Source organism: Balaenoptera physalus (genome assembly GCF_965194825.1).
Source record: "Balaenoptera physalus genome assembly, chromosome: 12".
NCBI lineage: Eukaryota > Metazoa > Chordata > Mammalia > Artiodactyla > Balaenopteridae > Balaenoptera > Balaenoptera physalus.
Window position 1 is genome coordinate 13,126,473 of NC_138897.1, and position 22,604 is coordinate 13,149,076.

Consider the following 22,604-nt stretch of genomic DNA (forward strand, 5'->3'; position numbering starts at 1 on the left):
CCTGAGCTCTGGGCCCAGGGGGCACCCCCGCTGGCCCATCCTACAGCTTATTTTTAAATGGCCTGGGACATCTTGACCACATTTTTGGTTGCTACAGACTGAACGTTTGTGTCCCCACCCCCAAATTCATATGTTGAAGCCTAACCCCCAATGTGATGGCATTAGGAGGTGGGGTCTTTGGGAGGTGATTAGGTCATGAGGGAGGACCCCTCGTGAATGGGATTAGTGCCCTTAGAAGAGAGGCCCCACAGAGCTCCCTCGCCCCTTCCCACACGTGAGGCACAGCAGATGGCTGTCTGTGCACCAGGAAGTGGGCTCTCCCCAGACGCTGAATTTGCTGGCTCCTTGATCTTGGACTTCCAGCCTCCAGAACTGTGAGAAATACATTTCTGTTGTTTATAAGTCACCCAGTCCGTGGTATTCTGTAATAGCAGCCCGAATGGAGTAAGACACAGGGGTTCTCAGCCCTGGCTGCACATTAGCACCACCCAGGGAACATTTAAAATCCCAATGTCCAGGCCACTTCTCACACCAATTTAGTCAGAACCCAGGGGTGGGGGGGGGCAGAGGAGTGGAGGATGGGACCCAGGAATCAGCGTATTTTAAAGTTTCGAAGATGCTCCCCCAGGCAAGGCTGAACCGTCACCTTCATCAGGGCTCTCAAGTGGACATCATACCCTTTTTGTTGACCTGCTGCAGTTCCTGTGACGACTGGGTTCTGGTTGCCCAGGAAAGTAAGGCTTCTTTTCTGTCACCGCAGAGTCTGAAGTCAGATTTTTCCACTGGGTTAGGAAACAAAAGCCAAGTTTATTTTAAAAGTACTCTTGATCTACCTAAAACTAGGAAGTATAAAGAATCCTGTGGGAGCAGTTCTCACATTTGGATGTGTCTTTGCTTCCTCTGAACTAAGCCTTGTGGTTTTATCCATCACCAAAGGGGCTGTGACTTCCTAGGTCTATAATTGAACTGAAAATTCTGGAGTCGTGCATTGGGTGACTGGGAAAGTGATTGAAACAGTTTTTTTCACCAGACAGTGAACAGTAATTTGGAGAGACTACGGGTCCCTATAAACCGCATTCTTTTCTGTCGTGTTTCTAGATGGGGGATACGTGTCTCACAAGCAGAGGATTGTTCCTGGTTATGTCCAGTGATTGTTTGTTTAAAACTTTAAAAGAAGAAGAGCAAATACAGTACACTGGCACTCAGTTAAACACGCAAACATTTTTATGCTAAGAAAATAAACAACTAAATTGGTTGTTTGTTTTATTACCAAACTGGTCAAGTTGCAAAGGCAGGAAAGAGTCTAGCTCCCAGACTGGTAAAGGTTAAGTATTCTCGTCAAGGAAGACTGAAAACTCAAAAAGCTTTACTATTGGTTGAATTTCACTGAAATCAGAAAGTGATCCGTTTGATACCTACCGACCAAAGACCTTTACCAGTAACGTGGAATATTTTTAAGTCTGAGAGACGGGCTTTTCAGAACCCTGCAAATGACATTTGTTTTGGCGTTTGGCATTTTTGGTGCCATATTTATGGCCTTTAGGCCCTAGTGGGAGTAGTTTTCTGCTCCTAATTACCCAGAAGGCAAGAAAAACAAATCACTCCAATAGAAAAAAGGGGAGGGGAAATATGTCTTGAAAGTTTCATTAATTGCAAAGTGAAGTTAAATGGAGCATTCACTAAAAGTACTTCTCAGAACCTGTGGAGGGTTTCTCAGAAAGAACCCATTAAAGCTGGATCCTCTAAAGCAGTGGAAATCCCAGGAACAAAAGCCAAATGCCTGGGAATTGAGTTTCAGAAGAATTTCCAAATTGGTGCAGCTCAATAATTTACAAAATAGAATGGAATCACTGACTGTTCTAAAATCTGTTCAGCTAAAATGAGATAAGACATTTAGCTTACATGGACCATGCACATTCAACTCTTGCTATTATTATATATATATTTTTTTACTGCCATTTATTAAGCATTTTTCTGTGAGCCAGGGCCTGTGTTTTGACATTCATGATCTTACTTTTCGTGATTACAAAGATTCAGTGCCTTTCATAGAAGTCATCATGGAAGGGTCCCAATGCCAACTCTTTGGTGTTTGGAGTTAAGTATAATCTGTAATATGATTCTGTAAAATCTGCCATCTGAAATATTATTTAGATGTATGTGAAAGCTAACCTTGAAAATCAGATTTCCATTCTATCGACCTGCTTTACAAATTGGACCTCCGTTCAGGAGGAAAAAAGAAAAATAAGTGAAGTCCACTTTCTTTTTAGCTTAAACCATGGGTTAAACTGGGTGTTTGGACAGATTATTTTCAAGGCCACTATAGGCTATAGCATGCAAATCTGGGGTTTTGAAGATTGGAAGCAATTCTGATAAACTTCCAGGGTAAATTCTGATCCTTCGGTACATGAGAAATAATTGCTAGCTGCATCCCATGGATTAGAATTGCAGTTTAAAGATAATCAGAATTGCAGTTAAATATCATCAAAGGGTGACTTGGAGCTTAACTCTTTTTTTTTTAAATTATTAATTTATTTATTTATTTTTGGCCGTGTTGGGTCTTTGTTTCTGTGCGAGGGCTTTCTCTAGTTGTGGCAAGCGGGGGCCACTCTTCATCGCGGTGCGCGGGCCTCTCACTGTCGTGGCCTCTCTTGTTGCAGAGCACAGGCTCCAGACGCGCAGGCTCAGTAGTTGTGGCTCACGGGCCTAGTTGCTCCGTGGCATGTGGGATCTTCCCAGATCAGGGCTCGAACCCGTGTCCCCTGCGCTGGCAGGCAGATTCTCAACCACTGCGCCACCAGGGAAGCCCAGAGCTTAACTTTCTTAATCACACATAGCAAGACCTTGAGATACCAACCCTTATTGAATTGAGTGGTTAAGTCAGGTAATATCAATGCCCTTTTACTCAACTATAATCTTTAATTTACCTGATCAGCATTGAGCTCACCTTAGCTAATGAAGGCTACAATCAAGTACAAATAGAATACTTAGGAAATCTGATAGCATTAGTTACTGCTACGGACTAATTTTAGTTCACACTTTACCGTAAGAAACTCATGTTGGTATTTATGTTGAGTATGGGATGGAATTTAAAAAAAAAAAAAAAAGAAACTACTGACAGCCAAATAACGGTGAGCCCATGTGGATGTGCTGGCTTCTCTCTCTTGGGAATATGTTAAAGTTAACTTCTGGTTTGGGGACGTACCTTACAATAACAGTTGCTGCCATTTCTTTTTTTCATTTGCCCAAACAGAAACTCCGCACCCATTAAACACTAACTTCCCATCCTCCCCTCTCCCCCAACCCCTGGCAACTGCCATTCTACTTTCTGTCTCTTATGAATTGACTACTCTAGGTACCGCATATAAGTGGGATTATATTTGTGACTGGCTTATTTCACTCAGCATGTGTTCAATGTTCATCCATGTTGTAGCCTGTGTCAGAGTTTCCTATTTAAGGCTGAATAATATCCCATTGTATTTATAGACCACGTTTCTGTTGGGTACCAATCAAATGGTAGAATTGTTGTAGATGTAATGCCAAACAGTTTTCCAAAATGTTTGAATTAGTTTACACTCCCGCCAGATGTATGAGAGTTCCTGATATTTTGCTTACTCTCCAAACTTAGAATGGTCAGTCTCTTTATTTTAGCCTATCTGCTGTGTTTATAATGGTATCACAGTGTCATTTTGTTTTTGTTTTTGTTTTGCTCTTTGTGTTTTTCTTATTATCAATTACTGATTACTAATTGTTTTTCATATGTTTCTTGACAGTCCTCTTTTGTGACATGCCTATTCAGGTCTCTTAGCCATTTTTCAACTGTGTTGCCTTGTCTTTTTCTTGTGCATTTGTAAGCGTTCTTTACATCTTCTGGACTGAACCTTTCACTAGTCGTATGGGTTGCAAATATCTTTCTCCCCCTCTGTGACTTACCTTTTTACGCTCTTAACAGCATCCTCTGATGAAAAGAAGTTCTTAATTTTAATGTAGCCTCATTGATCATCTTTTCCTTTATGGTTAGTGCTTGTTGTGTCCTGCTATCCCAAGGTCATGAAGATTTTTCTCTAATATTAACTTCTAAAAGTTGTATTGTTTTGCCACTTAAGTTTACATTTATATAGCACACCTAGAATTGAGTTACATGAAGGTTTTGAGCTGGGAGAGCAAAGTTTTCTTGTTTCCCACATGGTTAGCCAATCAACTCAACCCCGTTTACTGGGGAAAGCATCTTTTCCTAATGCTCTGTGGTGTTAGATTTTTCAAAAATTCGGTGTCTCTGTATGTGTGGGTCTGTTGATGGGCTCTCTGTTCTGTTCCATTGGTCTGTTTGTTTCCACTTGTACCAGTGGCACACTCTCTTACTTGTTATAGCTTTATAAGTCTTGACATCCAGTAGAGTAAGTTCTTTGCCTCATTTTCTTTTTCTTAAGTGTATCGTGGCTGTCTCTGGCCTTTTGGCTTCCATATGACGTTCAAAGTCAGCTCATCAAGTTCCACAAAAATACCTATTGGGATTTTGATTTGAAGAGCATTACTTCCTGATAATTTCTGAATACAATTCGTTTCAAAGAACAGGGGGGTCGAAAAATGAAGAAAAGAGTAAAGGAGGACACACTTTGGCCATCACCAGTCAGGATCTAGCCCTCTTAAAATATCTTTTGGTTTGAGTTGCATTTATTGGGTATGGAATTGTAGAAGTTGGTTCTTTTTTGAGGGACTTTGGGCTCTTCGGGAATCAAACCTTTGCCTCCACAGTGTGTGTCTGTACAGTGGGTAGAGAGGATGGGCAGGATGTCCTGAAGATTAGGGGGGGGTCCCCTTGTTAAGAGTCCATCCCATACAGCTTGTCCTGCAAAGATGGTTATTTAAAAGAATTTACCCTCCTCCTTTTCACTGGTTCTTTCTCTTTTACTGCTCTTTGGCTAAGAAAAGGGTGCAGCATGAGAAACATGGCCAGTGGAAGAAAGAGCACATTTTGCAACACCGGTCATGGGAGGATTTGCTATTTCCCAGGGAATCTGAGCCCCTTGGTAGGACCAACTTCAGTTTGTCTGTTTGTTCCTTTATTTGTCAACAGATGTTAATAAGTGCCTTCTCCATGTCAGGCAGTGTTCTTGGTGCTGGGGAACAAGATAGACAGGTCCTTGGTCTCACAGACTTAGTTCTAGTAGCAGAGAAAGCCAATAAACAATGAAGGATAAAATTTAACGTCGAGCAATGATAAACTCTATAGAAGAAAAAGGAGAGTAAAGGGATGGTGGAAGGGAATGGAGGAAGGTAGCCTTGAGGATGTCTGAGAGACACGCCTTCCAGGGAGGCCAAGGTGAAGTCCTAGAGCAGGAGCAGGGCACCTTCAGAGCCTAACAGAGGGGCTCAGAATGAGGGGAGAGGTGGTGCGAATTGGTCCCGGCCAGACCCAAACCCTGCTTTTCATAACAGATATTTAGTAACACTCCTTTTACTCTCCTGCAATGAAATTTGTGGAAAATACAACCTGTCCATCCACATAAATTACAAACCATCAATATAATGCCTTAACCGTACTATAAAGAAAATACAAAAGGACAGTCACTTATAATAAGCATCTCAACATGTCAGCGGAGGCACGACTACATGGGAAGTCGTAACAGGTGGTCACATTTTTGCACGTCCTTGTAAGATCCCTGGGAACGTGGCAGCAATAAAGGCAGGGGGTGCAGATGTGTTATATCGCGATTCAGTGACAGTCAGTGTTGCTATTAGTGATGTGATATTTCTGATATGGTGAATACTTCTTAGTCAAGTTCCCAACAAAACAAAGTATGTTGTTCCCTGTTGCATTCCTAGCATTTGGGTGTTCATGAAAATCGTGGACAAAACTCTTCACATTGACATGAAGTGTAAAATGGCGTTAAGAATGTCCAGGGGGCGTCGGGAGCTCACAGGGGGCTTGGGGCGTTTCTGGGCTGTGTGGGACCATCCCATGCGTTTCAGGTTGTCCACCCCCAAAGCACCACTAATGACCCCGGTTGTTGTGTGACGTCTGGAACAGCCCCTACGGGTTCCCCTGGTGCCCCCAAAGGCGGTTCTGTTCCCATCGGGAACCACGGTAGGGCCTGGTAGACTCTGGCAGGGATTTGGATTTTGTTTTGTGTGTGATGCGAAGTCAGCGGACAGCTTTGAGCAGGGAAGTGAAGTGATCTGGGTTTTAAAGGAAACTCCTGCAGAAGAGCAATCCGGGGAGACTGAGGTTTCAGAGTTTCTCGGCAAGAGCTCACCCCGCCCTTCACCCCCCAAGAGAGCTGCAGAGGTGCGAGCTGACCTTAGTCTTTCCCGCCCAGAGTCTGTTTGTCTGTCCCAGAGCATCTAAATCAACCATCCCAGGGCATCCGTAAAGCATCTCAGCAGAACTCTGCTGTCCACTGCAGGGTGGCATCCCTGTGTGGTCCTGAGCCCCAGACCCTTTGTAAGTGCAGGTGTTGGCTGTCACCTCAAGCAGCTTTCAACAGCATCACCTCCCATACACACCCCTAATCCGTCTTCACTCCCCTTCCTACAGCAAAGACCAGATCCATGCAAAGTGGTTGGAAGTAGCTTTGTAGTTGAACTTCACACTTGGGTTGTTTTGCCAGGCAGCCTCTCCCTTCCAGCCGGACCCCGCCCCCCACCCCCCGGCGCATACGCGCCCTCTGGCTGAGCTGCCATGTGCTCCAGGGTTTGCTTTGGGCCCGCGATTGCAGAAGCGTTTCCTGTAATTGGAATCCCCTGTGCCAGGCCTACCAGACAATAGGTAGATAATTGGATAAGTCCTAAACTGGAAACTGCAAACAATAACAAAGAAAACTACATGTACTGTAGTGTGTGCGCTTCTCTGAGCGGCGATGTTTGCATGTGAAACTACTTAAAACTTGTCCTTTATTTCTCAACAACAGGGAAACTCAATTAGTCGTGAAACCCAGGGCACTCTCACAAAGTGTTCTAGAAAAGTCAGGGCTGTATGGTATTTAGCACCAGAGTGGAAGGGCATGTTCTAAGTTCTCTTCCATCTTGTGGCCCCATGGGTTTTGGGTTGAAGGCCAGTAAGGGTAGTGCCCCTTGGAGCCTGCCATGCTTGGGTGCAGGTGGGGCAGGGTTTGGGGGTCAAAGGACCCCACTGGGATGCCACCCTGCAGTGGACAGCAGAGTTTTCATGAAATCTAACATTATTGACCGTGGCCTCAGTAACTGAATGGTCTTCAGGTCACCCAAACTTTGGCCATCAAAAATTATTTCCCGATTTTTGGATGTAAAAGGATATTGGAGCCCGAGAGTGGATGTGTATACCATAGTAATTGAATAAATACTTCCTTGAGGACCACACACGGACTTTCGAAGGCAGAACCTCTTTCTGTTCTTGAGTATATTGGTGAACGAACGTTTGGGTCCTAGAAGGTAATGATAGCAGGGCTACGCTCTTTACGGCTTGCGTGTAGCTGGACTTAGAATTTTCTGTTTTAAAAAATCAAGCATTTATTTAGATGTACCAATTAGGTTGACAAATACCTGGATTCAGCCAAGGGCCTGGAAGTTTCTTCTTTTGGGGCAAGGTGGGACTTGTGGGAGAAATCTCTGCCGGCTCGGTACACAGGGCCTTCACTCATATGTGGCAGCTTGAAGAAAACTTTACTGCGCCAAAAATAAGGGTGGGAAGAATCCAGATATCAGCCTTTGTGGATATCCAGTGTGGGAAAAGTGTTGTTTAAAATACCTTTACAGAAGGTCAAGTCCATGGTAGGTGGGCCTAGTCAACGTTTACCAGGAGGTCTCAGAAATCAGTGTATGAAATGATAGTCATGAAGAAATGATCCCCATTTGGCTAAATCAGAAGATAGTGAGAAAGAAATTCTCTGTCCATCTTTCCTGGTCCTGTGGGGGATGGGAAATAAGAAGAATCAGAGCCTCAGAAATTGGGACTGAGGGAGTAGAGTATGAAAACGTCCTCTTAGATCCCTTCTTGAAAAAAAAACAAAAAACAAAAGACCAGAATTTCCAGAAGTGGCTTTGTCCTCCTTACAAATGTGTTTTTCTTCCTTTTGGAGGCATGTCATCTTAATCATCTTAGTTCATCCTTTGGACCCTCTCCTTACTATTCATCTGATCTGAGATGTTTGTAAATCCAAGAAACAGAAAGCATCTTGATCAGGAACGTCTAAGAAAGATCTCGTTTTCGTCTGCTACCATTGCTGCGGGGTCCAGAAAACCGTGGAGACCGAGCCTCGGAAGAGATGAGTCAGGCGAAAGGCTTGGGATGGGGGGGTCCGAGTGGGTGTGGGCACAGCCTTTGATCACAAACCGTGGACGGTTAGAGCTGGAAGGAACCTCAGTCACCTTGCCCAGATCCCTCACTTCATAGATAAGAAAAATAAGGTCTCAAGAGTGAAAGAGCCTGCCAGGGGTTGAGCCAGCTAACTGGTGGCCAAGCCAGCAATCTAAGGGCAGATTTTTGATGAGGAGCTTTCTGAAGATAGGCTCACATAACTGAAACAGAGGCAGTAGAATGGACTTGAAGGATTTTTTTTTTAAGCGTAGGCTGATTTAATTCTTTATCATTGACAGCTTATTTTGGTTTGCCTTTGACCTTCACCACCCCAGCTGGGCAACGTAAATTGTGGTGGTTGATTTGCTCTCCTGGACAAGTTTGTGAAGGCCTCTCTTTTTAAGGAGTTAGCAGGGTTGAGAAGGGAAAAGTGTTTGCTGTACATTGCATACCTCTACTCTGTGATCCAGTCCAGAATGGCCTTGGAAGTTCTTAGTAGGCTGACACAAAGCAAAACCCGGACTCCGGTCTGCAAAAGTTTGCCTGATGCATCTCCATGTGCACTGGTTGATTGGTTTTGCAGGAGAATCTCACCAAGACAAAGCGTTCTGACGCTGGCATTAGCCTCGCTCTTTATGCATCCAATTTATACGCTCTACATTGTCTATAAAATTGACCGCTTGAAAAGAACTATCCTTTCATCGAAAGTGGACTTGATGTTTGAAAAATCTATAGCATTATGGAAATGTTGCTGCATTAGCAAACCCTCCTAAAAGGCTGGAAAGCTCACTTCTATTTGATCCCCGTCTTTCCTGTGATTTGAGACTGGGTTGTAAACCAGCCATAATGCAAGGGCGCTACCAGGAGACGTACAGCAGAAGCAGGCTCAGAAATAGAAATTGAATTTATAGGCAGTGAAATAGGATAATTAGTTTTTATATTTAAAAATATCCTCAAACCAGCGGAGTCTGTTGTCTCAGATGGAGAAAGGAACTGAGTTTGAATCCAAATACTTCGAATAATAGCTTAGCGGAAACTGTCTGCTTTGTGTAAAATAGATATGTAAATCTGTGTATGTGTGTATATATGTATGTAATACATGTATATTCCTCTCAAACACAGGAACTAAAGTGTCCGTTTAAATCCAAAAATTCAGATTGCACAAATCGTTTATACTTCTAATTCCTGGCCTTAAATGTTGTTCGTATAGCTGGTTATCCCACTATGTGCATTTTTTCCTCTGAGTAGTTACTTGGAGTTCCAAAATCAAACAAACAAAAACCTTTTCTGCTTTTTTGCCTGGAAAGCAGGAACTGTATCTGGTGTTTACTCAAAGTTTTATGTTTTTTTATCCAGCTGTTGTTCACTACAGAATGTACATTTAAAACCCTAGATGTAGGTAAAACAATAGAAGACGGGAGAGTATGAAGTGTTGGCTGATGTTAAATATGTATAACTTCAACATACCTTCTGTAAGGACAGTGTCTTAGCCACTGGCCTCTGTCCTTCTGAATTGGCAGAAACCAGATCCTGGTTTTGGATCTTGAACAGATTTTTTTTTCTTCAGGGTTGCATCACGACTTTGGGAGGGCATCCTGTCTGAAATGTGCTGTCTCCCCAGTCTGGGTCAATGGGGACAGAGAGAAATAGCATCTGTCAGCTGGGCTGAAGTCTCCCACATGTGGAGTCGGTCACTGGTTCTTTGCTGAGGGTTCAGCTAATGAAACTGCCACTGCTGTGGCATCCTTGTTTCCACAGAGAAAAGTCTAAGAATGGGATGAACTTGTAAACAAGAGGAAACCGTGCCTCCTTCCTTACTTGGTCTCCCTTTGAGCAAAGAGAAGTCAGAAGCACAAGCCCCTTGGTACCTGCTCTGTGCATCATAAGAGGGTTTCATCAACCCTGCGATCTTTGTCTCTTTCTCTGCCTCCTGTCGTAAATCTCTGTTTCAAAGGAAAGAAGAGAGAGGGTTGTTAAAGCATAACCCTCTAGGTCAGCTCTTATTACATCAAACTCCAAGATGATGTCCAAAGCCTTTAGTTGAACTGAAATGCTAGATTGATTTGAAATGAACTGAGCCATCCGTTGCCTGGGGATAGGAAATCTTTCTGTTGTAAAAAGGTGGCTGGGTGGTTGGTGTGTGGGTGTGTTTGCCTATGTAGAAAGTGGGATGGGCTTTGGAATAGTATTTGCCTTGTGGGGACTGAACACAGGAAGCAGCAAAACCCCCCCAAATGCACCTAAAAACTAGAGAAAGTTAGATAGGGGAGCTCGTTCATCTTTTTAGAGCGGTTTTCATTCAGGTACAATTTCTTTCACTTGCTTGAAGTTTTCAGTGTCAGATCAAGCTTTCTGTCTTGCACCCCGTTACCTCATATGCTTGTTTGCCGTCTGTTCATTTCCATTGCAAACTGCTCTTCACACAATGTTACTCGGTGTTAATTAGAACATGTGTCTCTTTGTCATTCATCTGGGGAAGGGGTTAATGATGATTTATGTCCCTTTAATTGGTTTCCCTCCAAACTGCTATATGTCATTTATTATTTTATAAGAGCTCCAAGAGAATAGAAAGAGGAAGAACACCTCATTTTTATTCTTCATAGCATTATTTTAAAAACCCAATCTTGGCCTAAATGTTTTGTTGATTAAAAAATATGGTCCTTCATGTTCGTATTAAGTAGTAATACATATGAGTGTGTATTTACTGCTTACCCGTGAACAATTTATTTATTATTATTTATGTTTGTCAAATTATTTGAATAGGTCACATGCTCACATGGTTCAAAATTCAAAAGGTCCCAAAAGGGATTAGCAGATGCAAACTATTATATATAGAATGGATAAACAACAAGGTCCTACTGTATAGCATAGGGAACTATACTCAATATCCTGTAATAAACCATAATGGAAAAGAATATGAGAAAGAGTATATGTATGTAACTGAATCACTTTGCTGTACACCAGAAACTAACACAACATTGTAAATCAACTATACTTCAATAACAAATGAACAAACGAACAAAAACCCCAAAAGGTCCCTAAAGGTATGCAGGGGAGGGACTTCCACTTATTCCTCTGTCCAAGCACCTGGTTGCCTTTCCCAGAATCTGTGTTATCAGAGTCTTGTTATGTGTGTGTATATTTATATTTACGTATACACATATGCATCCGTATATATGGGTATACGTACATGTACACGTATGCATACGTATGTGAATATACTTATTTTCCCCTTTCTTATATATGGCGAACATAAATGCTGTTCTGCGTATGGGCTTTTCACTTAAATACAGTCTGGAATTCAGTGCATGTTAGTAAGATGAGCGAGCGTCCTCTTTCTTTGTTACTATGGCTTGTTCACTAGTCCCTTACTGATAGATATTTAGGCTGTTTCCAATTTTTTCTGGGACAGATAATGATGCAGTGAATAGCTTTGTATTAAATTATTTTGTGTGTCTATAGAAAGAAATCCTAGAAGCAGAATTGCTGCAACCAAAAGTGAGTGTGTTTGGCATCTTGATTGGTTCTGTCAAATCACCCTCCGTAGGAGTTAGCAGTTTACAGCCCCACCAGCTGTCTGACTAGTCGTCAGCCTTTTTTACATTTGTGAAAACAATAGGTGAAATAACTCAGTTTATGGTTTAATTTATCCCGTCCTTTCTCTTATTTTGAGTGATGTTGGGTATAGTGAACAATTTAAAGAGAAACACTTGTGTGTGTGTATATATATATGTATAAATTTCAAAGATGGAAACCTATTTGTGCATCCCGTCAAAACACCAATAAATTATATCTGGTTTCTAGTAAATTAGACAGCTAATTTCTATATTGCTGTGTGATTGACAGCAAATACTCTATGCATGTTGTAAGATACCTAATATTCTCCCTTATATGATTACCAAAGCACACTGCTGAAATCAGGTTTCCACTGAAATTATTTTTGAGCATGATGCATTTCAAACTAATCTAATCCAGGCTTTGGTTTAAGAGGGTACATTACCTGATATCTTTTAAGATACAATATTTTAAGTCAATTAAACTCTGACATATTGCTTTTTACTAAAAGTACACAGATTCTAGGGAAATCACATTTTGACAGACATGATGGGAAAAAAAACTCTTTTTAGATAAAAAATGGCCACTTTCTCCTGGTTGGTTTTCTTTGTGTTGAGCTCTGCATGAAATCTCTTGTGGCTGTTTGTGCTGTTGCCTTGCTATAATAACTGAATTCGTCTGGACGATCCCATGACTTCTATGGGAGAGAGAGAAGGCAGGTAGTCTGTTATCAGGTTAGGTCTCCTCGTTCATATTCCTGCCTTGTTCTCACAAGTCACATAAACCTCTATAAGTGGGAAAATACATTGTCCATGTCTTGGTAGACTGAACTATCTTGCATTTTAAAAAGGCAGGCCTATAATTTACATAGTTAAAGACTGAGTAGTCCTCCATGCCTTGCATGGCATTTTTCTCTCCCCTCAGAGTCCCTAGCTGTGGTTTCTTCAGGAAAAGAGGTGACTTCTTTGGCCAAGTAGGAGTTTGAAAAGTGAGTGGCACTTGCTGGGTTATAACAGTTGGGGTTTCCCGTTGGGATAAGTATATGGGCCATTGCAACAGACTTGGTGAATGATAAAATTGGAATATTTCTATTGTCCAGCCAGGAAATCAACTAATCTCTAAAACTGAAGTTGCCTTCAATGTTTAGTGGCACGTTTGAATTGCTGAAATAGTCCACACTGTCATGAGACCAATTTCCATCCTCCCTCCAATCTAGACATCGCAAAATTTTAGAGCCAGAAGGAGATTTGGAGGTGGTCTAGCAATTGACCCCGATTTTGTAGGTGAGGAGACCAGAGCTGAGGGAAGTTTAGGATCATGTGAACGGGTGAGTGAGTGAGTAACAAAGCTGGAAACTCCTGAATCCTGGCCCCAGGATCCTGCCTAACTTGTTCCAGAAATCTTGCTTAAACAAGATTTTACTTTTAGTAGAAAAGTAAAAAGAGCGTACTTTTAGTATGCTCTTTCAGAAGTCAGTTCTAACATCTCTTAGTAAAACGCTTTGGGAGGTGGTCTTTAAATGGGGTTGGATTCACTGAAGCCCCTCAGGAGGAGAGAGAAACCGCAGAATGCCCTTTCTAAGACACACCTAGACAGTGCAGCCGTTGAGACAGACACGTGGAAAGATAAGGTCTTCAGGGATGTTCCCCGTCACGTGGAGATGCGTCTACAGGACAGTGACAACTTTCTAGTGACTTCTGCTGTGTGTAAAGAGAGAAACGAGCAGGGCAGGAATGTTGGAAAAAATAAAGCCTTCGTCACCAGTTAGCTGGGACTGTCAGAAGTGGGTTGCTTCATGTGAAGCATTTAAGGAAACCTCTTAGGAGAACTTTTTCCCATTTTTAGGAAGGAAGGAGGAGGGGGGAAGAGAGAAGAAGAGAGAGGAGGGAGTATAAGAAGGGAGAGAGGGAAGGAGAGCAGAAGAGAGGGATGGAGGGAGGAGCATGGGTCTTACCTGCATCACAGGTCATGTATCTTCTCAAAAGTCTCTTACTTGGACCAAAGGGACCGTTGCCATTTGGTGGCAGCTGCCTTAACCATAGTCCAGAGCCTTTAAGTATTACAGATTTGTCTGGTACCTCCCAAAGCTGTATGTGCAGCCAGAGTCCGTCATCTGAGGTTTAGATGCCTGTAGCTAACCGTGGATTACCTAGGAGACATTTGAACCTCAACAAACCTGGGACCTAACCTACCATCTTACCTCCACCCCCCAACCAGCTCCTTTTTCTGAACTTTTCTCACTGAGTTGCGTCTTGGGCTTCCACATAAGCCAAGTCAGACCTTTGGGAATTATCCCTGGTTGCATCTTCTCCACCCTCTCCCCGGCCAGGTCCACAAGCCAGGTGGATTCGGCTTCCTTTGTGTCTCCCGAATCCTTCCTCTCCTGCTTCCCCGCTGGCACCATTTTGGCTCACAGCCTCCCCATTTTTCTTGAGTTGCTGCAACAATGTTTAAGTGGCCTCTCTGCCACCCAGTTTGTGCCTCTCTCCAACTTGTCTTCCAGACGGTTGCCAGAGGACTCTTTCTAGGAAAGCCTGCCCAATCATGGAATTCCCCTGCCTGAAATGCTCTATTTGCTGCCTGTTCCCCACAGAGAAACTGTCCGGACTGGTCCACGCTCACTCCTTTAGCCCCGTCTCTCCGGTTCCCCCTCCCCTCCAGGAGGCCCTCTGTACAGCAGTGTGCTTTCCTACCCCCTGACCTTTGCATGTGCTGTTCCTTCTGAGTGGCACATTCTGCTTCCCCCTGCTTCTGTCTTCCTGGTCTAATTCCTGTGGATCTTTCTGGTCTCGGCTTACATGGTGCTTATTTAACAGACACTTGTGTACATTTGCCGTGTGCCAGGCACCGGTCTAAGGGCTTTAGGTATATTCATTCATTTACTCCTCAAAAGCACAAGAGGAAGGAAGAAGTATCCCATTTTATGGATGAGGAAACTGAGACTTTGGTGAGGGAGCTTTTCTCACTAGCCCACTGGCTGCAAGTCTGGGCCAGAAGCCAGCTTTTGCCACTGCTTGGCACTCGATTTTGATTTCTATGCAGTGTATCTCTATAGGTGTGTGTGTATAACTTGTTTTTTGAATAGGCATAAGTACATGTTATTGAATTCAAAAGATACAAAGTATACAATGACAAGGAAGTCTCCCTCCTACCCTTGTATTCCAGCCACCCACCAGCCTTCTCCCTGGAAGAACCTAGTGTAACAAGTCTCTTGTGTGTCTCTCCATGGGGTGCACAGAAATACAAATGTATACTCTATATAATTGTGTTTTGACATTTGTGATAGCATATTCTGCTTGCCATTTTTACTTTGCTTTGTTTGCTTAGCAGTATTCCTTGGGGCTTGTTCCATATCATCACATTAAGAGCTTCCTCTCCTCTTTGATGGCTAAATAATAGGCCATTATAGGGAGATGCCATAATTTATTTAATCCGTCTCCTTTGGTTGGATATTTTGGTGGTTCTCAGACTTTGCCTGGTACAAACATTGCTGCAAATATTGGCTTTCTATAGGCATCATTTTGCATGTGTATGAGTTTATCTTCAGGATAAAATCCTGGAATTGGCATTTTGGGTCAGAGGGTAAAGACAGTTATAATTTTGATAGATAGCGCCAGATTGCCTTCGTAACGGATGTATCCATTTAGTCTCTCATTAGTAATTTATGAGAGCGCCTCTTTCCTCATATCCTCTCCAACGCTGGTAGAATAAAACGTTTCAGTGTTCACTAATCCTAATATATTGTTTAGTCTGCATTTCTCTTATGAGGAAAGTTTAGTATCTTTTAATGTGTTCGTGAACTATTTTGATTTTCTTTTATATCAGCTGAATGTCCTTTTGGTCTTGTTGGATGTTTTCGTATTGATTTATAGGCATTCCTTATATATTAATGAAATTAGCCTTTGCCTATGATTTATGTTCCCAGGAGTTCTCTGGTTTGTCTTTTGTCTTTGTTTATGGTGTATTTTTTCCCAGGCAGAAAATTTTTATTTTCATGTAATCAGATTTATCAGTTTTTTTCTTTTATAGCCTCTGGGGTCTGAGTCATAGTGAGGCCGGCCTGCCCCACACCTAGATTATACAATTCTCCTCCATGTGCATGCATGTATGTATAAAGTTCTGATTCTCAGAGAGATTCTCAGAGAGAGGATCAGTAGAGTATAGGAGCTTGGAAAACGAATTCTGGAGTCAGACTGATCTGACTTTTAGCCCTGGTTTCATCTTTAACTAGTTCTGTAATCTTGGGTGACATCTTTAAATGGGTTATTAATATCTACATCCTAGGGTTACTATGACGATCAGATGCAACAACACAGGGAAGTGTCTTGTGTTTGATTACTGATGGCTGCCTTTATTGTGTTATTGTTTCTCTCCGAATTCCGTAATAGCTGCAGGAGGACAGAAGCCCTTTCTCCTCTTTCCTTTGCATTCCTCTGGCCCCGTCAAGCCCTGCCCTTACCCGCCCCACTCCCAGCCTGAGTCTGGGGCTCTGCTGGAAGCGCATGAGTGCTTCTTTGATTGCTTCAGTGTTTATTTTGATTCGAGTGGGAAAGGGCTGGAGTTCTGGCTGGAGCCACCTGGAGTGTCACAGGTGCTTCTCCACGGCGTCCCCACTTGTCACGCATCTGTTCTCCCAGCCCCGGAGCCTCGCCGTATCTTGAAGCTTTGTTTCTCTCTGTGGGTCATCAGTGAGAGTCCTGCTCTTCCTTTGAGCCACCTCGCGGCCCCTGCACTGTAGGTCCCTCGCCTCTGTGCCTTCCCCTCCGTGGACAATCTTCCCCTGGCCGCGTATGCAGTCGCCCCCTCTCCCTTTGCTGTATCTCGGTGGGCTGGTGCCTCTCCCGTTCTCATTCACAGGCGGAGAGGACTTGATACAGTGCACTCCACATGCTACGTGCCCAGAAAAGACTGTGACCGAGTGGGTGGGAGAGTGTAGGTATTGATTGTAAGAGCCGTAAGCCACTTGGTGTGGTCTCCATTCCCATGGACCATATAGAAAGGATAATCCCAAGTAGTAAGGTTTTTAGTGGATGATGGCCCTAAAAATTTCCATAATGTCAGCTTCTGTTAATATTTACTAAAATTTTAGTTAGTTGTCACAGATGCTAGCTCCTAGATGCTAACTCTTTAAAAAAGGCTTGAGATTACGCAAGCTGTTCAAAGACGCTGGTATTTTGGAGGCAGAGCTGAGAATTAAGACTTAATTTCCTGACTTGCATCTCTGTCGCTCTCTTTTAATTCCTCCTTTGCCTCTTTAAGTATCTCCTTTGTGTACTTATTTTAACATTGTCCCCTTGACGTTCCAGTGGTAGGAGATGCAGCAAAGCAGTAAGATCATCTCATATTTGATTTTGCCATTAATAAAATAATGCTTGGAGTACAAGTGTCGAGTTTTACGGTGAGCTGTACCAAATTTTAGTCATGACTAATTGGAAGCATGCTGGTACACTGCCCGGGAGAGGGTTCAAGGGCAAAGTGCTGTGGGGGATAGATACCAAGGTGAGTAAGTCACAGCCCCTGAACTCAAAGGCAGAACCTACTGTGTGTAGGCACTTCACTTATAATTTTACATTTGAGATTTTCCACAATCCTAAAAGACGGGCGTCTTTATTCCCAGTTTATGGGTAAGGAAGTTGAGTTGAAGAGAAGTTGACACTGGCCGCATGGTGGTCGCAGAGCTAGGATTTAGACGGTGACCCTGGTTTAAAGCCCGGGGTCTTCGTCCATTTTGCATTTCCTTCCAGGAACGTCCAGCCTGGTAAAGGGGACAGAGGGACAAACAACAATGTGACTGTTTTCAGTGAAAAGTAAAAATAATGACATGAAAATAAGAGAAATCGACTGATAACCCTTGCGTTCTCTTTCTGGTTGGCGACTTTGGCTCTAAATTCCATCGTGCAGCTTGTATGGTGAACATGCCAGAGAGAAAGGTCACTCATCCGCTGTCCTGCTCCCCAGCTCCCACCTTGATAAAAGAAGGCTCCTTACCACCTGACTTCCCTGCAGGTCACAAAACAGGTTTTTAAAATATGTACTAAAGAAGCCCTGCTTGTTCCTTCCTGGCAGTAATCCCGGTGGAAGTACAATTACACTGGCACTGCCTGGAACCCCGGGCTCAAGGAGTTAATTTTTAAAAAATGCTTGAGGTTCCTGGGTTCCCATGGTATGTTACTAGAATGTTCTGTAGCTTTAAGAACTCTCAGCGCTCATTTCCCCCCCCCCCATATTAGGGGACAGGTCAGCTCACCATCCACACTGGATGCCCCTAAATGCTGACACTGGCTGTGCTTCTTCTTGGAAGGATTTCAGCTCCTCTGTGAAAGATTTCAGTTATCTCCTCTCTTGCTTCCAGAAGTAGCTTCTTTACCCCAACTTGCTGTAGTCTCCTAAGTGTTTTGGAAACAAAATGTACGGTGGGAGAATTCCTGCTTTGTGAATACTGGATCACTTTGTTCCCTGGCACAAGAATCTCTCCTTTGTATTAAACATCTGAGAACAGAAGTTCTCAATAACATTTTTATATTCCCTGTTGATATGAGTTCTTTGTTTGGGGACAACAGTTTGGTGCTGATTCCTCTGTCAAGTTCTGATGTCCTTTCCCCTTCCTAAGTGACAAGGGTGCTGCAGACCCCCAGCCTGGAATTGCACTTGTGTCGTGGGGATGAGAGGGTGCCTTTCTTATTGGGTGTCGTGGGGATGAGAGGGTGCCTCACCCCCTGGGACTTTCTTATTGGGTCTCTTCTGTATCCAGTGAGTGATCCGTGTCGTAGTGGGATGGATGGCTGGTCAGAGCAAAGGCACCGCATCTGCTGGCCTGACCTTGAGCTGAGTGGCTGAGCTAGCCAGATACAAAGGGACCAGATGGGCAGACAGACCGAAATAGCCCCTTATCCACCTCCTGCCTGGAAATGCAGAAGGGCTACCCCAGAGGTCCAAGGAGGCCTAATTTGGTCCCAAAAAAACGGCACTTACCCTGAACAGGAGGTTGAGTCGTGACCCTGGCGTGAGTTCCCGACCTGTAGCGTTTTATCGTCACCAGCTTCATTTGCACGTTCTCAGGTCCATCACCCAGATCAGCAACAACTAACTGGTAACAAATACCCTGAACAAGAAAGCACTTCTGATCATTTCCCTTTATTGTACTTGTACAGGGTACTTGTACTTTTACTCCAAAGAAGAGAAGTATGTGCTCTCCCATCTTTAGGCAAACCCAACGTTATAAAAATTCAGTTTTGTAAGACAAGGTAGGATGGAGGTTCCTTAAAAAACTAAAAATAGAATTACCATACAACCCAGCAATCCCACTACTGGGCGTATACCCAGAGAAAACCATAATTCAAAAAGACACATGCACCCCAATGTTCATTGCAGCACTATTTACAATAGCCAGGTCATGGAAGCAACCTAAATGCCCATCGACAGACGCATGTATGAAGAAGATGGGGTACATATATACAATGGAATATTACTCAGCCATAAAAAGGAACGAAATTGGGTCATTTGTAGAGACGTGGATGCATCCAGAGACTGTCATACAGAGTGAAGTAAATCAGAAAGAGAAAAGCAAATATCGTATATTAACGCATATATGTGGAACCTAGAAAATGGTACAGATGAACTGGTTTGCAGAGCAGAAATTGAGACACAGAAGTAGAGAAAAAACATATGGACACCAAGGGGGGAAAGCGGCGGGGGGTTGTGGTGTGATGAATTGGGAGATTGGGATTGACATGTATACACTGATGTGGATAAAATGGATGACTAATAAGAAAAAAATAAATAAACATTAAAAAAAAAGCAGTGTGAAATCTAAGGTATTGTGCATAGCTTAAGATATCTGATTACTTGTACATTATAAATAAAAAAAAAAGACAAAGTAGGACAGTTTGTTTTTCAGAAAATTTACCACTATGTTCAAAATGGTACAGATAGAATAATAAAAATATGATTTATTCCCCAAGAATGTTTACATTTCTGTGTAAGTTTCAAGGCTATCCCCTTTTCTTATTTATTGGACTAATACACGTTGAGTTGTCCTATGCAAGGCAGGTCTGCCCTGCGTGGCTGGTCTGTAGCTAATACAAGGAGCTCATTGGCTCTGGTATTTTATCTCTTTGGATCAGAGATATCTTTCTTGCCCCTCATTTCTTCAGTAAATATGATTTTTGTGCTTCCTTTGGGCCAAGCACTGCACTGGTTTTCTCCAAGTCTGCCTTGTTCCTGTTGGGAGAGGTTGGAACAGCAGTGCAGTTTTCACCCTTGGAGGAAGGGGCGATGTCTGGTCTAACCCACGCGCTGGTAGCCAGTCCTTGGTACAGCCAGGAGGGCTCCTTGGAAGCTGATACACCCACAGAGGCCCCATGAGCCTTAAGCACTGGGATAGATTGTATTATCTTCTAAGTGAAAGACATTCTACTTCTCCTATTTAACCTTTCCTTGCAAACTAAAATGGGAAAATCACTCCCTGGACAGACCAGCTCAAGTGATAATAAAAAATATCCTTTGCTAGGCAGCCGGACAGTACCTGCATTAGTGTTTGGATAAGAACAAGCCCCTCGAGGGGGAACGGAGCCCTACTCTGGACCTTAATTGATATTTGCGTTTGTTCTGCTTCTTTCAATTCTTGGTGGAAAAGTGATTTGCAGTGCAAAGTGGCTTTCCATGTTATAGGCGCTGGATTATGTAATACCGTTCTTATCAAAAGATCATTTCTGCTTGTTTTGCCTTTTTTTTTTTGCTCCTGATCCAGCTCATGTTTGTTTTTCTTTTTTGTTTTATTTCTTCTTGTTTATACAATTATTGTTCCTCTTACTGCTCCCACTCCGTCAGTCCCCATCATCTGCCAGGGGGATGGGGAGAGAGAGGATGCACTTGGTCCTTTTTTTTTTTTTTTTTTAATTTAAAAAGTCAATTGGCTGGACATCTTTAAGAAATCGTCACCTTTTCCCTAGTGAGTTTGTTACATAATGTGGCGCCTCATTAGTTATAAATCTGACCCCCAAGAAGTTGGTATGTTCCTTCCTAGCGATTAAGGAAGCATCCTGGCTGGGTTGTCCCTTTGGGGTCTGTGCCATCATCTACCCCTGCTGACCAAGGTGAGCCTGGCTCATGAATGGGGCAGCTCCTTACAGAGGCACCCTGTAGTGTAAGAATAGGAGCTACCAAATTCTCTTTTTCGTAAAATGAGGTTGTGAAGCCCTCCGTTGTGTGCCTCTTAAACAGTTTACCTAATAAAGCCAGAACCTGGTGATCCAAAGGGTATTGGCATATTTTCAGTTACGTTGCAAGGGAGCTCCACCTGTGTCCTCACGTGGTACGTTGCTGTGTGCGTGCTCGTCTGTGCACACATGTGTGCGTATGTATGGATTGAGCAAAAGGAGACAGTCCAATGTCAGGTGCTATAGGGCAAGACTTGTTAGGCTTACATCATAACTAAAATGACAACTTGTTTATGGCAGTATTGATGTGATCAAGAACAAAACAGATGAGAAGGAGCTAGACATGATCAAAGCACATCTAATAGCTCAGGTTTCTGGAACATGTGAGTCTCAGGGTTTGGTCTTTATTACGATATGTTGAGAGGTGATGTTTTAAAAGCAAGAAGGGGGGAAAGGCCAGCTGTGGAGAATGGTAACTGAGACAGTGAGAAAGCAGATGTGTACGCTTGAATGGAGCCCCTTCTAAATGGAGCCACACTCTCTTCTGTCTGTAGGGCCGGAGGGAGAGTTCCCTGAAAGGCCACATAATAAAAATCGAGCCAACCTGTTCCTTCTGTTCAGTATAGATTCACGCATGCAGTGGCTTTGCCAGTTGTGACTTGATTTCTCGTGGGCACGATTCACACCTGTCTTGGGAAGTCCTCTCGGGGTGACCTTGCCACCTGCAACACGGAAAGAACAACAGCACTCGCTGAGTCTGGACGTCTGATAGCCAGGAGGGCAGGGCAGGCAACCCCCTGGGTGGCTGGGAGGGGTCACCCGGAAACTGAGTGCTGGGATGGAAATAAAAGCAAACACGTTCCCCCGGAGGCAGGGCATTGACCGCAGTCAGGATCCGAGTCCTGATAAAACGCCGCCCCTTTGTTCCGCTCCCTGCGTGTTCGTCCATGTGGTGGCCGGTGGGTGTGTCGTTCAGTGTTCATCACCTGGTGCGGCTTCAGTGCCAGCACATGGCGAGCTGCTCCCCAGCTGCCACGGGAGCCGCGTGCCCATGGGCGTGAGTGGAGACCTTTCGGGCACACACACCGTATTTGTCTTCTGCTTTGTCTCCCTCCCTGGGCGAGCTGGGAACACCGCCCCGCTGTCCTGCTCCTTCTGGGACGGGGGCTGGCGCCCTTGCACCGGGTTCCACGGTCATCAATAGGCCTATTCATGTGGGAGGTGACTACACACTTTTCCACAACATCACAGGCTGCTGGGCTCAATGTGACCGTTCTTCTTAGAGCGAACAGAGGGCATGGGACCTCTTCCGTCCTTCTGTCCCTCTGGGAAAGTCATCGCTCGCATCACAGATCCAAGGGACTTGATCCAGGCCACCGGGGAGCACTTGGCATTTCTTTTTGCGGGTTAAATAAAATTTGATGAGCAAATGATTGTGATTAAGCTCCATTGTGAGGTCTTCCAATACTGTGTAGCGTAATCATGGAAATCTTTGTCAGGCATTGTTTTGCATGTTAATCTGAGAAGGAAGCCAGTGACAGGCTTTCTGAGGTTCTCTGTTTTCATTGTCGTGGAGTCTTAATCATCCAAGTCAATAGGGAAAATTACTGTCATTGATG

General features: G+C 43.7%; 1 protein-coding gene and 1 long non-coding RNA gene across 13 annotated transcripts in view; one reads left to right on the top strand and one right to left on the bottom strand.

Annotated features, from left to right (window-relative positions):
* BCL2 (BCL2 apoptosis regulator) overlaps positions 1-22,604 on the top strand; it is a 184,665-nt gene that overhangs the window by 39,603 nt on the left and 122,458 nt on the right. The gene's annotated exons all lie outside the window — the stretch shown is intronic.
* On the bottom strand, positions 2,523-21,160 carry LOC309639572. The gene is made up of 2 exons (XR_014251755.1): positions 18,536-21,160; positions 2,523-18,500 (listed from the first exon to the last, which is right to left on the bottom strand). It is a non-coding gene; the product is annotated as an uncharacterized lncRNA (long non-coding RNA).